At 36.8% G+C, this 17,361-nt stretch overlaps 1 pseudogene across 1 annotated transcript in view; it reads left to right on the plus strand.

Moving 5' to 3' along the window:
* LOC148956811 (signal recognition particle receptor subunit alpha-like) overlaps positions 1 to 17,361 on the plus strand; it is an 86,171-nt pseudogene that overhangs the window by 22,371 nt on the left and 46,439 nt on the right. Inside the window, exons 3-4 of the transcript XR_016141986.1 lie at positions 13,886 to 14,083; positions 16,040 to 16,228. The product of XR_016141986.1 is annotated as a signal recognition particle receptor subunit alpha-like (transcript). The remainder of the gene's footprint in view (positions 1 to 13,885; positions 14,084 to 16,039; positions 16,229 to 17,361) is intronic.

Genomic DNA, 17,361 nt, shown 5'->3' on the forward strand with positions numbered 1-17,361 from the left:
CAGTTTTTACCTTTTCCTAAAAAAAATTAACAGACCAGAAAACAGTAGAAAAAAAAACAGAAACAGATACTGTGCTGATCCCTGCTCTTAATCATTTTAAAGGCATCAGTTATCTTCACCTGTCTTAGGTCTGTTCAATATTACAGATTGCGTTAAGCATTTGTCAATGCTTTCTTGGTGTCCATGTTTAGCTGATCCAACTGAAAGCTCTATTGTTGTGTTGTTGCTTAGAGGTTTTGGAAATGTCTTTCATGTATCTACTGGATTATTAGATTTTGGGCCTGGAAACAACTTTATTTGATCCTTGCTGTCCACATAAGATCATAATAAAATCTGACTTCAGCTCTGCACTGCAGCTATGAAAACAACATAAACCAAAATAGAGTACCATGGCATGTATGAGATATACATTTATTAAAAAAGAAAACAAACACTGTTTGTCTTTTGTCTGCCAAGAAAGGCAATAAGCTTGGAAGGGAAAGCAAGGTTATCACTCTCGGCCAATTAAAACAACATTCACACCAAGCTACTCAATGCACAAGAAACTCAACTGAAGAAGGAAAAAAGAGAAAGAGGAAAAGACAAGAAGAAGATTGAGAAAAAATAACAGCAAAGAAAATTGGGGAAATAACTTAAATAGAATGACAACCTGGAGCAGGCTTGACATAAAATTCACTCATGAGATAAAAGAAACATCTTCGCCCATGACTTGAAAGCTGGAAGACCAGGTGCATTTTTCACATACTTGGGCAATATATTCCAAACATGAGGACCATAATGGTGAATCATAAAAGATGCCCAAGTGGTGCTCCTAAACTCATGAGTTAAGTTATTAGCTTTTCTTGTATTTTGATCATGATGGTCTCTATTAAAAGTAAAGAGATTTTCAAAAGCAGGGGTGAGCAGCTGATTCAAATATTTATACAAGAAAACCAGGACTTGGTAATCTCAAATTTGGGATACATCCATTAACTTATTCTTCTTAAAATGCTCATAAGCACAGACCTCATCAGAACTATAAAATACCGATAATAATTTTACAGCTCTATTCTGAAGTGTTTGTACTCTTTTGAAACATGTTAAAAAATTACTGCTAATATATGGACAAAATATAGAAACATAAATAATTTTTAGAATCTCTTTGGGACTAGATTTTTAATCCTTCGCATCTTCCACTTCTGCTTAATTTTTCAGCAATTGCACTTGAATGGTTTTTCCATGACAAATTTTCATCAATTAAAAACCCCAAATACTTTGTTCTTGCTACTCTCTTTATTGCATTTCCTTGAACCGTGATATGATCATTTCTAGCACTTGATGAAAGTCTAGAAAATATCATGAAAAACGTTTTAGAAAAGTTTGGGGTTAACATATTTTGTTGAGAAAAAGTTAGGAATTTAGAAACTGCATTATGAATTTTATTATACACAACATCAAGTGAAGGCGCTTCCAGAAAGAGTAAAGTGTCATCTGCAAACAGGATGATACCAGCCTCTGACAGGTAATGTTTCACTCAATCAATGAAAATAATAAAAATTAGGGGTCCCTGGATTGACTCTTGTGGACCCTGTACTCTTATTTTCTTTTTGAAAATAATCCAATCTGAACTGTCTGATACCAATTTTGAAGATACAATGAAAACCACTCCAGGCTTGAACCCTTCACCCTAATTGAGTCAAGAACTTGAATAAGCTCTGAGTGGTCCACAGTATTGAATGCTTTTTTCATATCCAAAATCACAGCTGTTGAAGCTGAGACCAGCTTCAAATGCATCACTAATCCAATCAACCAATTTCAGAATTGCCATATCCATAGATAGCCCTTTTCTGAACCCAAGTTGATTTTCCATTATAATTTTATTCTTTTCAATATAATAGCTTAACTGGGCATGTACCACTTTCTCATATAACTTAGAGAAAAATGGGAGAGTAGATATAGGTCTTTGTCTTTAGTGCTTCTTGGAATATTCCAGGATCCAGAGAAAGGTGGATGAGATGTGCCAAGACAGGTAAGACATTCGTTTTTGCGGCTTTTATGAGTTTCAGCAAAAACTTATCCATCCTGCTAGAGCTTGACTTCATTGTTGCCAGGAATCGTGCCTCTTCCCGTTCCAAATATCTTGCAAACTCAAAGGAATTCTCACTTGCAGGCTGTCTTTCAAAGACAGATCCAAAACTCACAGATGTGCATAGTTTAGCCTATGCTTAATTTCTAAGTCTTTTTCCTTTGTTTGCAAAATAACCACACAGAAATTCAGCTGTGTGCTGAGAATCAGTAAGACGACCTCCTGTTGTCTCCATGGCTCTCATCTCCTCCTTACTATGAAATTGACCCAAAATTTTATTTATTGTTTTCCATGTATTTTTCATATTCCCTTGATTTTCATGAAATTCATTTTGGAAATAAAGTTTCTGAGCATACTGTTTTACTGAATTTAAAATATTCCGAAATCTTTTGAATTTTATAAAATTATCATCCGAATGATCCTTTAAATAATTCACATATAGTTTGTTTTTCTGCTTTATTGAAACTAGAATAGCTTTTGTTATCCATGGTTTCTTACAAAAGTTTCTATTAGGGTTTGTTTTTTTGCAAGGGACATGTTTATTTAATTACATTCGTCACTATCTCACTGAAGAGATCATATGCTGTATTTGGACACTTTTCTTCTATACATGTGAGAAATTTGTTTCATCCCATATATCTCCAAAACTCTCTAACCCACTATTGGGTACCTTCATAAATCAAAAGGCCTAGACCGCCCTGCTCCATGGTTGTCCATTCTCTTTGCTTGCAAACATATCCTTGAAAACAAAAATCCCAGGGCAGTGACTTGTTAGAAACAAATGTCCAACAAAGGCCTACAATACATGGCTTCTTATCTAGCAAACTTAAAATCTCACATAAGAAGAATATGCCGTTCTTAGACCTTGACAATTCCAGAAAACGATTGCTCTTTCTGCACACGCAGGCTTTGAATACTCATAAAGATTATTCGGATTCACATAATTACTTGGGGCGACAATTAAACGAAAAATTATTGATGCATTCATCATCCCCCGCAAGTATGTCACAAGCTTGGCTTCCAAGAATAAAACGGTTTTGTTCAAATTCATTCAAAGCGTCGTTATATATATTTGCACTCATTTAAAAGGGTAACTACTTTTACAACTTAAAAAAAAAACAATAAACATACTAATAGGTAGAAAGAAGAAGGAAAAAGCAAGAGAAAAAACGTGAAAGGAACTGAAATTTTGGCTATAAAATACAAAAGGTAAAACAAGCATACAAGTAATACAACAACACAATTTACACAACTCAAAATTATGTGGTCGGATTTGGCAAACGGACCACTTCAGCCATAGCTCAAATTTTACGGATCTCTCCAACTGAGTTTTCCAAAAATCGTCCTGTTGTTTGACCAAACATTTCTGTTTCCGAGCTTACTCTTGGCCAAGTCAAGGATCTGCTTCTGTTTTGATGTTAGAAACTTGGTAACAAAAATTCCCAACTGATCAAGCTTTGACTTACATGCAAACCCTTTTTTGCAGTTTCAGCAGACTTGAACGCAACCAACACTGGCGTAAGGCGCTTTTTTGCATTTACAATGATGTCCGAATCAGTATAATTTGCTCGAAATTTAAATACAGAAACTATTGCAGTCAAAGAAAAATCAGAAATTTGCATTTTATAAGATAAGATAAGATTTATTGCTTAAAAATGGCTATCACAAGCCCAAAAGGGCCGAATTCGCACTTTAGCATCAAATACAGCGAAAAAAGAACAACAAAAACAAACAATCAAACAACAACAGAAAATTATAAAAGAGTCAATGTCAAATACGTAAAAACGTTAAAAACAAAAACAAAGTACAAAGTAAACTCATAAAATTAGAAGGTCAATGTCAAGTCAGCAAAAATGCCCCCCCCCCCAAAAAAAAAACTCGTAAAAATAAAAAGGGGAAAAATCGAAATTATAAAAAAAAAATAATTTAGTTGATTAATAAAACAAAAAAATAAAATACCCCCAGATTTGTAAATGGGCATTAAAATTAATAACTATCTGGTAAAGAGTGAGTGAGGGGGGGGAGGCAGCGGAGATTCAGTGGTTGAAAATGTCAACTATGCAAGGGATAAAAGTTCTTCTATATCTTTCAGTGCAAACTCTTATTGGGGCGAGAAGGGGGATTTTTGTTGACACAGAACGCGGGAGGCGGGGTCGAAGGGGTGATTATTGACCGGGGAAAAGGGGAGCAGTTCGAGGGTTATGGAGGGCATTGTTAGCAAAACGCAAGGTAATTTTTGCTCTCCTTTCACTAAGGGTGAAAAGATTAGCTCTCCTAAGAAGGGAAATATAAGGTTCTTTACCCTCATTGAAAATAATTCTTAGGCAACTTTTTTGGACTGCCTCTATTCTGTCTGACAATTCAATGGAAATGCCAGGATGCCAAACAGGACAGGCGTACTTTATCCGTAATCACATTCAATACACACTCAGAGATGGAAAGACCCCCACTTTGGTCAACACCATGAAATACGAGCTGATTTAGTCGTTTTTCCTGCTCCATATCATCAAGACGGGTTTCAAGCTGTTCAATCCTATTTTCTAGGGCTGGGTTTGCGTTTTGGAGAGCCTGTTGTTTTTTTTTTCAATCTCATCAAACTTGGTCAAATACTGAACGAGTATAGAGTCGTGAATCTGAGAAATGATAGAGTCAACCATATCCGAACTATTTGACATTCCAACTTTTTTACAAACTTCTTTTTCAATATCATTCCGGATATTGGATTTTAGTGTGTCCAAGTCTGATAAAGCAGAATTTACTGAATTCGCCAATGTGTCTGGCGTTCGTAACACCTAATTCTTCTTCTTAGCCTCCTTTGAAATGTTGAAATGCTGCCTCTTAAATAGACTCTAACTAAATGACTTCGCTCTAAAATTTAATTTCATTCCAGGCCATCTTGGAATTTAAGATTGCACTACAGTAAATGAGGCAGACAAGAATGTATCATGCCTCCCATATATAAGTCCCAGATCAATGGCCTTCAAGACCACTCTTTGACTCTATCCAAAAAGGTTTCCTAGCACCCACATGGCAATGTTCTATGTCTCCTTTTAAGGCAATTAGTATTGATTTTTTTTTATGAAGATAAAACAATATGTGTTTGTCCTCAATTGGCTATACTAATTTTGACTACTGTTTCTTCTATTATGAATATCTATTTAGAATTTTCCTTGTCATCTCCATGAAAAATGGTGAAGGAGATATTTACCTTAAATCGCATTGTCCAGCGAAATAAGGAAAGATCCAGTAGAGTCGCTGGTCAGTGACGATGGGGAGCCACTGGTTCGGCGGCGTCCCACGCTGTTTGCCATGGTTTGGCGGATCAATTCTTATCAATGGCAATCTTGAATGCATTGACAGAGGGAGCAGTGACAGCTGCATTGGAAATACTGTTCCAGAGGCCCACCACTCTATTGGAGAAGTAGTGGTTGCGGAGTCTGCTGTGAGCTCTCTTCCTGAGCAGCTTCTTACTATGCCCTCTTGTCCTGAATGATTTTTCAAGTTGGAAAGGACTCTGAGAAGAGGAATCGGCATGCAGTAGCTTGTAAGCCATAATGACATCGCCCCTCCGCCGTCTGTAGACGAGTGTTGGAAGCTGTAGTTTGTTCAAGCGAGATGGATAGTCAAGGTTCTTGCATCCATCAACAGCTTTGGTTGCGCGCCTTTGAACAGACTCTATTTTCTGTTGGTCACTCTTATTCAGAGGCGTGACAACACACATCCCAAACTCCAGCAATGGTCGCACGAGACCCTTGTACAGCTTCGTCAGGACTTTAGATGATCTGCTACGTACTGTACGCTTAATTATTCTGAGGGTCTGAGATGCTTTGGCAACCGCTGTTTGTTTGTGTTTGTTGAATTTTAATTTTTCATCGACGACTATTCCCAAATCTCTTTCAGCTACCGAGGAACCAATCGATTGTCTAGAGCCATCCCCCCCACTCATATGGTACTGCCACTTCTCATTCTTTTTCCCGAAATATACCGCCTTGCACTTCTGGATGTTAAACTCAAGCTTCCATTGAGGGGCCCACAGGAAAAGTGCATCCACGTATTCCTGTATGGTGGTTTTAGTTGCTGTCAACTCCGAGGGCCCAATAAACTTTGATTCATCAGCATAGAGGCTTATCTTATTTCTTACAGCCAATGGATCATCATTAATGTAAAAATTGAACAGTGTTGGGCCCATGATCATTCCCTGGGGAACGCCACTATCAACTCCAGCAACTTCTGAGAAAAACTCTTGCCCGTTATCCCCAAACACTCTAACTCTCTGCTTTCTTCCTGAGAAGAACTGCATCACCCATTCAACAACCTCCACATGTATCCCGGTAGCTAAAAGTTTAGCCTTCAAACGACGATGGCAAACTTTGTCAAAAGCCTTTGCAAAGTCTAATAAAATCATATCAGCAGGGATACCCTGGTCTAGCAGTTTGGTGACACATTCATATGCATCAATAAGATTTGTCTCGATCAAGCGTCCGGATCTGAATTCATGTTGGCTATTGGTAAGTAGTTTGTTGTGAATCAGGTGTTTCATAACAGCGGTATTTACAATTCCTTTTAGGATTTTACTGATTGTCGAGGTGATGCTAATTGGTCGGTAATTGGCAGCACAGTTCCTGCTTACACCCTTGTGAACAGGTGTAATATTTGCATTTCTCCAATCTTGAGGGACTTGTTTCGTGTCAAGGGACTTCTGGAACACTTTTGCTAGGGGGAGGGCAAGCTCCGCATGGGCCTCTTTCAAAGTTCGAGGGTGAACCCCATCAGGGCAAACTGACTTATTTGGGTTCAATCTTTTGAGCCGTGATTCAACATCCAAAGTGCCGACAGTAATAATTTGCATCAGTTTGTGAATATCCTATTCTAGCATCTGTGGTAAGGGGGCATTATCTGAAGGTGTAAAAACTGAATTGAACAGCTGGTTCAGAGCTTCAGCTATATCTCCAGGGCTGCTTAAGGTATTCCCATTAACTGAGAGTTTGGTTACTGAATGTCTTCCAGACTTTTGAGTTGAGACATATTTCCAAAATTTCTTCGGATTTGTTTTTGACGCTGAAGCTAAAGACTCCTCATACTTGCTAGTAACTTCTCTTGTAAGGTAGCGGACTTTTTTTCGTATTTGTTTGAATTTGTCATGATTAGCCTGCGTTGGGACGTCGAACTCCAGAACTTCTTTTTCTTCCGGACTGCTAGCTTGATTTCTCGTGTGATGAAAGGGAGCGTTCTTGGTCTTCGTTTCCAAGTGGTTGTCGTGTGTTTTGCGATTGTCTCACTGAGGACCCTTTTCATCTCAAACCAAGCTCCCTCTACATTGTTCTTTTCGACAAAATACCAATCTTGGTTAGCTAAATCTTGCCTGATCTTGTTATAATTTGTATACACAGGTTTTCTAAAATCGTTTGTCTGTGGGTACAACTTTAGTCAACAAGCTATGACTATATGGTCGCTTGTGCAAAAAAGTGGCTCTGGGTCTGTACTTTGGATTGCCTCCTCATCTTTGACAAATAGGAGATCCAGGAGAGATGATTCCTGGCCCTCTCAGTACCTAGTCGGGAAATCGATTGTCTGATACAATGAATGTTCTTGTAGGCATTCGAGGAGTGTGCTAATCTGGTCATCGTTATCTCTTGTAGCGGCATAACCACTAATCCATTGGATCTGAGGCAGGTTGAAGTCTCCAAAAATTACAATATTATGGCAATGACGACTCATCACCAAACTTATAGAATTTGCAATCGCGAGGTGAGAACTTTTCTGACAGGGAGAGCTTGGGCTTCTATAAATACAACCTATTATTAAGGGGTGACCCTTTAGCTCAATTTTTATCCAGACCTGCTCCACCCACGGCTCATACTGAGAACCAAGATTAAGGTCTCCTACCTTCAGTGATGATTTGACGTACAGGACAATTCCTCTTCCTTCTGGTTTCGACAGGTTTGAGATTATTCTGAATCCGGTGATCTGGATTTGCATATCAGTCAGTGGCACCAAAGTATACTTTGGTTTAACTTCAGTGAAGGCAAACACACTCACTTCAGGTCTTGCTGAAACTACAGCTTTTATTTCATCAATTTTTGTGGTGATGCAATCCACGTTACTGTAAAGCATTAATAGTCCGTCTTCATTTTCAATATGGGCATCACCAATATCACTAAATTCCGACTCGCAAGATTCGAAAGTGGAACTATCCAAAGGTTCTCCGCTATGAGTACTTGATAATACACTTGCAAACGATTCATCATTATTGGTCTCGAATGTGGTGCTTGCGTTTGAATCATTCAAACTAAAGTCTCTATGTACAGTACTATTTACATTGTTTTGACAGGCATCAACTCCTAGATCTCCATCGCCTGCAACCCCAGCGCAGCTGGAGGCTGCTGGAAGTTTTTTGGGACAATCTTGTTGCCTTTAATCACAATATTTGATTCACCTTCTGTATAGTTCTTCATATAACTTCTGCCTTTTGTCACGGTCTGTTTTCGATCCATCATTTCTGAACTGAACTGCCCCTTTTTTCTCAAACGATTTCTGGAGAATCAGCTTCTTAATCTTGAAGTCGGGGACAGCGAACATGATTGGGGGTGGGCGTAGTGGATTTTGGGTTACGGAGACAGTGGGATTCACTAGGCGGCGGACTTTTGACATAGGGCACCAGGTAAGCCGTATTCGTTAGCTAGGTGCTCGCGGACAAACTGGGCATCATCGGTTTGAGTAGCAACTCCAAAGACCACTATATTCAATCTTCTCTTCTGTCTGTCGCGGTCTTCGAAGATTAGCGCCTTCACCCTGCTTTGAAATTGTTCGTTTAGGGCTTCCTTTAGAGCAGTTGTTTCAGCAGTCACAAGGTCTTTCAACACTTTTTGGTCTGTGGCAGCTCCCGAGTGCTGCTCCAGGGAGTGTACTCTATCTTCAAGGCCTGTGAACTCAGTGTCTATTTCAGCTTTCAGTTCATCTTTCAAGCTCAAAAAGGAGTCTTTAACTGCTTCTTTGATTTTCACATCCAGGTTCTTTATCGTGTCATCAAGACCACCTGGTGACCTTTTTATGCTACTGTCCGTAATTTTTGCTATTTCTGAGGCATTAACACTGCCTTTTGGGTTGCCTTTGCACATGGGACATTTCCACTCACAGCCCATGCGGCGAGTCATCTTCGTTAATAAAATATATTCTGGTTCCGAAAGATCAAGGCATTCTGCACCCAGCCATCGCTCACAATCATCACAGTTCATAGCTTTAGAACCTTCGTTCAAATTGTCTTCACAGGCTGCACACTTGTCCGTACCCTTCACCGGGCTAACACGTATCCGTTTGCTCACCATTTCTGGTTCGGGATAAATAGCGAAAATTTATCAATTCTCTTGGACAAATAACTCTTTATCGCATCAGGTTCAAATTCACTGGGTGTGACTTTGTTATTATTTTTGTTTACAATCACTGAAAGGGAAAGAAAATGCAGCTTGCAGCAAAAGTAAAAAAAGGAATAGAAGATTCAGACTTGTCCCAATGTGATTGGCTGAATTTTTTCCAGCTGGAATGGTGTTCTGACGTCACTGCTGAATTTCTTGAGGAAATTTCACTCCTGGCTATACATATTCTTCATATATATTCAGAAAACAGAGTCTGAGAATATTTAGTGGTGAGTTAACAATCACTTGCAACTTTTTTCTCAAAGTTTATCACTTAAAAACTTAATAATACTGGGAGAATGCTTAAATCAACTTCACTCAATATCAGGATATCACAGAATATGTAGGAAAATGTCTTTAACAAATAAATTGGGCTTTTTTTTTTTTTTTTTTTTTTTTTTTTTTTTTTTTTTTTTTAAATTTCACCCAACCTGTTGCTGTTGAGTTGAAATCATATCAACTTAGTCAGGGAACAAACCAAACAGGTTCAGGCTATGTATGCTAGGCCTATCAAAGCTAGGCTACTACCTGAAAGAAGATCTCTTCTAAAATCAACTATAACCAACAACAAAAAAAGAAAAATACTTCTCTTATTTACTCAAATTGGTTTATTACTCAATTTGGTAGGCTATCAAGTATAGGCTAATTGTTGATATTTTTTTGTTGCTAATTGTTTGTGTAAACAATGATGATTATGATGGCACTATGAATCATCTGTTGAAGAAAAGAGCTTTCCACAGCGCTATCTATTCATTTAGAATAGTTAGAATAACTATCCAGTTAGAATAAAGTCTAGTTTAATAGATGACAGGACACAATGGCAAATGAGGTACCCTATATCCGGGCAATGGATAAATATTTTGTTTTTCAGTCAAATTCTTATGATAGATAAGACTTTTCTGAACACATTGGTATAATTTTATATATAAATAGAATACTTGGTCACACCAAAAAAGCAGTGATTTTGTATTATTAAAAATTTAGCCTCATGGCCAATACATCATCACCATCATCACTCTATTTCTGTCATTGTTCTGTATTTCTGTCATTGTTCTACCATGTATTGAACCTGCCCCCCCCCCTACAATCCTTTGATAAACAGTATAATCAAATAAATTTCTATTTAAAAAACAAACTTGGCATTCATATGTTTTTCTGTACTTTGCTTATTGCTAAAATTAGTAATATTTCAAATCAACTGTATGTTATTTTCAGTATGATGTGCTGGCTATAAACTTAATTTGAGTAAAATGATGTCATCCATTGCTTCTATGAATAACTTAAAGAGAAAAAAGACACAAGTTGATTGAGTAGAACAAGGGCACGTTTTTGTGTGATTATTTAAAAAAAAAACTTTTTCCACAAAATTAGTTTTTCAAAGAAAAGTAAAGAACTCCATTAAACCAAAAATGAGCAAAAATAAAGTCAAATAATCTACCAAGCGTGAAACTACCACAAATCAGCATCGATAAATAAATGAAACCCAAAACGAACAGAAATTACAATAAATAACCGAGTCAAACTCAAAACGAACAGAAATTAACATGAGTAGGGCTCAAAACGCTTATCCCTTCCCAAGGCCAGAATATAATTTGCACTTTACTGAAAAAATATAAATGATTTCGGTTTTATAACTTTAATAAATCAAATAATATTAACATTTTGATTACTAAATATCAGTATATGTATATTAAACTGACAATGCACATTCATTTGTATTTTTTGTCAGTAAAGTGCAAGTTATGTTCTGGCTTTGGGAAGGCATAGGGGTTTTGAGCCCTACTCATGTTAATTTCTGCTTGTTTTGGGTTTGACTGTGTTATTTATTGTAATTTCTGCTCGTGCCCTGTTTTGTTGTTTAAACTAGTGCCCTGGTTTAAACAAAAAAAAAAAGAAAAAATAATACATTGTACCCACATCAATCTTTTGTGAAGCCTTCCAATCATTTTCGAATATGCATATAAGTATTATCCATTTTAATCTCCAATAGAAGAAACCCTTTTTGAGTTTCTACGACAACAATTTGCGTTCACACCTTATATCTCCTCAGGGCATAGATTACTACAACTACTCTAGGACTGTGAGGAGATTGTCATCATCAACGACTTAGGTTCCGGAAATTAAAACTACGTTGGACAAAATGGCTATATCAAAATTTTGATTTGATGTGTTTGGGGAAATGGTGAGCGTGAGAGGGGCGTTAGTTGGTCTCTAATCACTTTCAACTATTAAAAAAGGCACTAGTCTTTTCAATTTCCTATCAAATAAGCCCTTTTGAAGTTTGCACGACAACGCTTTAAATAAAAATAATTTCCGGATAAGCCCCCAGGGCATAATTTACAACCCTTGGCCTGAGGGATGGGAGGGGGAAATTGTCATCCTCAAAGACCTAATTTCCAGAACTTTCAACTACGTTGAAGAAAATCACTATCTCAAAATTTTGATTGGATGTGTTTGGGGAAGTCGTGGGAGTGAGAGGCAGGTTAGTTGCACTCCAATCACTTCCGACTATTAAAAAGGGCACTAAACCTTTCACTTTCCAACCGAATGAGCCATTTTGAAGTTTCTACGACAACGCTTTCTATAAAAACCTTATATGTCGCGACGCATAATTTACAACCCTTGACCTGAGGGCTGTGAGGGGGTTGTCATCCTCAAAGACATAATTTCTAGACCTTTGAACTACGTTGAACAAAATGGTCATCTCAAAATTTTGATTGGATGTGTTTGGGGAAATGGTAGGTGTGAGAGGGGGGTTACTTTTCATCCGTTCACTTTCGACTATGAAAAAGGGCACTAGCCATTTCAATTTTCAATCGGATGATTCCTTTTTGAAGCTTCTATGACAACGCTTTCTATAAAAAAACCTTATATGCCCCCATGACATAACCTACAACCCTTGCCGTGAGGGCTGTAGGGAGAGTGCCATCCTCAAAAACATAATTTCCAGACTTTTTAACTCTGTCGAACAAAATGACTATCTCAAAATTTTGATTGGATGTGTTTGGGGATATGGTGGGTGTAAGAGGGGTGTTAATTATCCTCCAATCACTTTCGACTATTAAGAAGGGCACAGGCTGTTCTAATATTCTATTAAATGAGCGCTTTCTGAAGTTTCTTAAATATCACTACATATATAAACCTTCGATGCCCTCAGGAAATAACTTACTACCATTGCCACGGGGGCTCTGAGGGGGTTATCATCCTGAAAGACCTAATTTCTAAAACTTTTAACTACTTTGAACAAAATGGCTGTCTAAAAATTTTGATTGGATGTGTTTGAGGAAAAGGTGGGCGTGAGAGGGGGGTTAGTTGCCCTCAAATCAATTTCGACTATTAAAAATGGCGCTAGCACTTTGAATTTCCAATCAAATGAGTCCTTTTTCAAGTATCTACAACAAAGCTTTCAATAAATACCCTTATATGCCCCCAGGGCATAACTTGCAACCCTTACCCTGAGGACTGTGAGGTGAGTGTCATCCTCTTAGATATAATTTCCGGACCTTTCAACTACTTCGAACAAAATGGATATCTAAAAATTTTGATTGGATGCGTTTGGATAAATGGTGGGCGGGGAAGGGGTGTTAGTTGCTTTCCAATCACTTTCAACTATTAAAAAGGGCAGTAGCCGTTTCAATTTCCAATCAGATGAGCCCTTTTTCAAGTTTCTACGACAACGCTTTCTATGAAAACCTTATTTGCCCCCTGGGCATAACTTAGAACCCTTCCCCTGAGTGCTGTTGGGGTGTTGTCATCCTCAAAGACCTAGTTTCCAGAGCTTTCAACCACGTTGAACATAATGACTATCTCAAAATTTTGATTGGATGTGTTTTGGGAAAAGATGGGCGTGAGAGGGGGGTTAGTTAATCTCCAATTACTCCTGACTATTTAAAAGGGCTATACTCCTTTCAATTTCCAATCAAATGAGCCTTGTTTGAAGTTTCTACAACACTAATGTCTATAAAAACCTTATATGCCCCCAGGGCATAACTTACAACCCTTTACCTGAGGGCTCTAGGGGAGTGTCCTCCTCAAAAATATAATTTCTATCTGGAAATCATCTACGCCAAACAAAATGGCTATCTCAAAATTTTGATTAGATGTGTTTGGGGAAATGGTGGGCGTGGAAGAGGTGGTGATTTCATTTGAATCACTTTTCACTATTAAAAAAGGGACAAGCCATTACGATTTCCAATTAAACGAGACCTTTTTCAAGTTTCTACGACAACTGCTTCGATACAAAGTGCCCTGGTATGAAAAAAAAAATAATACATTGTGCCAACATCGGTTTTTACTGAGGTATCGCGATTGTGCTGCCTATGATGTAATGAAGATAAGTCTGTTATATTCAACTTGTTATATGTCAACCTGCTTGATCAGAAAAAGGTTAACTTCATTTTTCTTCCAGGGACGTATTGGCAGTTTGTCGTTTGTGAATGATGATACCCAGATGAAGCTCCGCTTGGACAATGAATTTGATCTAGTTTTTATGGCAGGGTTTCAAAAAATCTTAAAATTAATGTATGTAGACAAGCTTTTGGATGATGTACATCTGGAGTTCAGAGACAAATATAAAGATGCACTTATGGATAAGAATTTTTTTGGGGTAAGCAAAACCTGGTATTTAAGCTCTTGAAATACCAGATCAGTTAAGTGTATAAAATAGAGTATTTAGGAATTAAAGATTTATTGTTGGTTTTTAATTATAATGCAGAAAAGATTTAAAGAGAAAAGATGCCTAAAATTTTTTGTTTTCCCCTGTGTGTTTACTTTTTGTATACATAGTCAAACTACTTTCTAAATATATTATGTAGTTTTCAACTATTCGAATTTTTTTTTCATGTTGTATTGTTTTGTTAAGTGAACATACCAATAGAATCTATCTAGCAATTGAAGATAAAAACCAACTAAAGTTTAAAAAGTAGAAAGTTGATGTGTTGAATGTTGCATTTGAAAGGTGTATAGTCCTGTCTCTAATCGTAATCACTTCAGACAAACTAAAAAAAAAAGGGAATGATAAAATATTGTTGTGAAAGGAAGAGTATTTATGATGCATAGATGTGGATATCTATACAATGGGCTACAAAATTTCTGCTTTCTAGCTGAAAATTTAAATTGGCCTGTATATACATTAGAAACTATAAAATATGGTAACCTGATGATCTGATGTCTATAAATGTAAGTGAACACTATCCAAAATTAAACTGCAGCTAATCCAGGGGGGGGCATCTCCAGTATCCCACTGGATGTGCCACTGCAGCATGGTGCTTTAAATTCTTTTATGAACTAGTTATTCTCTGTAGGTATTTTTTAGTTCTTTTTGGTCCAAGAATATAAATTAAAGACTGAGTGCATCAGATGCTCAACCCCACCCCTTAAAGATACTTTCTGGTTTAAATCACTTCATTTCTTTACTGGTCAAGTGTTAAAGCGACACCTATTTAACTTACACATTTTTGACAAGAGACTTTATTTTAATTATTCGGACATTGCTTTTTTACCTGAGATAAATGTTCAAACAAAAAATTAGGGCTATAATTTATTTGGTATCTTCTTGTTTCTACAGTTTTGGAGACAGGTTTACATAATCTCATCACCAGAATCAAATTCCATTCCCTGCAGTGGTGTGCTGCAGCTGTATTCTGTGCTGCAGCTGTAAGCTCTAGGTTCTCTATTACCATGCATGGATCAATCCTACTGCCCCATTACAGGATTACTTTTTAGGTATACAGTAAGTATTCCCTTAATTCAGTTCACATTCTGAAAAATTACATTGCTGGCTTTTCTATAACTTGAAACAGTTTCTTCATTCAATTTTGTTGACTGTATTACTTATCATGTACCATAAAGACAATTGTATAAAAGGTAGGGCTTTGTATTCCCTACAATGAACATTTTATCTACGCTTTTTTTGGAATTTTGACTATTAATGGCACTCTTTCTCTGAAGGAACAAAGAATATCCTGAAAAATGTTGAACTTGTTGCAACCTTCAGCCTTCTTTATCCTCTCCTGCAATATAAACTACCCTAACTAAAAAGACAAATATTTCGCAATTTAGGGTCAAATGAAGACACCCAATACTAGATGGTGGTAATGATCTTTTCTAACATTATTGTGAGTTTCCACTCGTTTTCCATACTTCTTGCTTCAAGTTTTATCCAGAAGCCTTGGGCTTGAAATACATTCAGTAACACTCAAATGTCTACATGATTAAATCCTTATTTTCTCAGAAGTTTAATTTTGGAAAGCAGCCAAACACCCCTTGGTAACTTCCCTTAATGAGAAAACAAGGAAAAGATTAAATTGACAAATCCAAACAGCCCTGTAAACCTAAAGAAAGAAGAAATTAGTATTTTCTTAGTAGTTTAGCCTTTTGTAGCTACAGTTAGTAATGTGCCAGATCTCAGAAAAGAATAAGACTGGTGACTTAAAATTTGCTTATAGTACCTAATTGAATCATTTTTATGGCATAGAAAAAGTCGAGGAAAACGAGTACTAACTAATAGGGTACAATTTAGCTGGACCTTTGCCTGTATTTTTATGAATTGCTTCATTTTCAGGCTTTTGATTTTGAGGCTAACTTTTCAAGAGCTTTGAAACAATGGAGTGGGAGAGAAACGAGTCAGCCAAGGCAAAACGTATGAGGAGTTTTGAAGAGTCTGCTAAGTCAAAGAAAACAGTTGCTTCAATAATGGAGAAGAAAAGTGATGGTGATAGTCAAAAGAAAAAACCTGCCAAAAAAGTTCAAGGTAAAAGGAATTCTACTTAGCTGGAAATTCTGGATAAAGTTGGAACTTATTGGGAAGATATTTTCCCAACTAGACATTAGCGCATCTTTGTTGGCTTACAGTTTTTAGAAACAGTTCGCACATAAATAATGAAATCAAGCTGCAAAAAATATATTCTTTCGACTCCAAAGAAGAGAGCTATTTCAAAGTTTTGTGCTCTATTTTTGCAGCTTTTCTGAAAACCTATAATTTTAAAAAAGACTTTATAAAATTTAGAACATATAAACTATAGGATATATAACATACAAAAAAAAACATATATGTTGTGCCTACATGAGATTTGAACTTTTATATTTAAGGCTTTTATTTTTCAATGTATGCTTCAGAAGGCCATTGATTATATGATTATTTATAGCTTTTCCCTATCAAAAATAATAAAAATGATCAAAGTTTTATTTTTAACCCAATGTACAACACATGTAAATTGTGGAGTCAATGGGGGAATAAAGAAAAAAGGACAACAAAAGTAACACTGATAAAAAAAAAATTGTATCAGACTCATATATGGGCCCAGCCAAGGACTAGAGTTCTTGCTTGCAAAATGTGTAGCAAGGACGAAATTGCTGTTTTACCATTATGACCCATAAGGGATCTAATTCGCACAGCAAGTGGTAAATATAATAAGATATTATCTTAAATAATAAACCTTACTTTGTTTAACGTCATGCATATTAAAGAGAGACTGTAGCCCTGAAAAGGATAAAATTACATGATCATAAAAGAATACCCTACAGTTTAGCGTGACCACCGCTGTTCATAGAACCATGGTTTGCAACAATTTTTCTTTAACCTGCTTTAAGTTTATCCTTGAAATTAAAAATAGATTTATGTCAGACGCTTACAACAGATTCACATATAGAAGTTCCATGCCATTTAAAAATAAATATTCAGGTTTCAAAGTAATCATGGATAATCCTATATCATTAAACATAGACTAAAAAGGATTGTAAGACCAGCAAAGACACATTTGAAGAGGTAGCTCTCTTCTTCGTATGATTATAAGGTCTGTAGACGCTGAAGTGGGATCCGTTCACGCTGCAAATGGTTTAATAGCTCCTGACAATCCTTTTGTAAATGAAAAACACTCATACTGT

The sequence above is a fragment of the Artemia sp. Qi Xiang Cuo genome, chromosome 1, assembly GCF_049724085.1.
Source record: "Artemia sp. Qi Xiang Cuo chromosome 1, ASM4972408v1, whole genome shotgun sequence".
NCBI lineage: Eukaryota > Metazoa > Arthropoda > Branchiopoda > Anostraca > Artemiidae > Artemia > Artemia sp. Qi Xiang Cuo.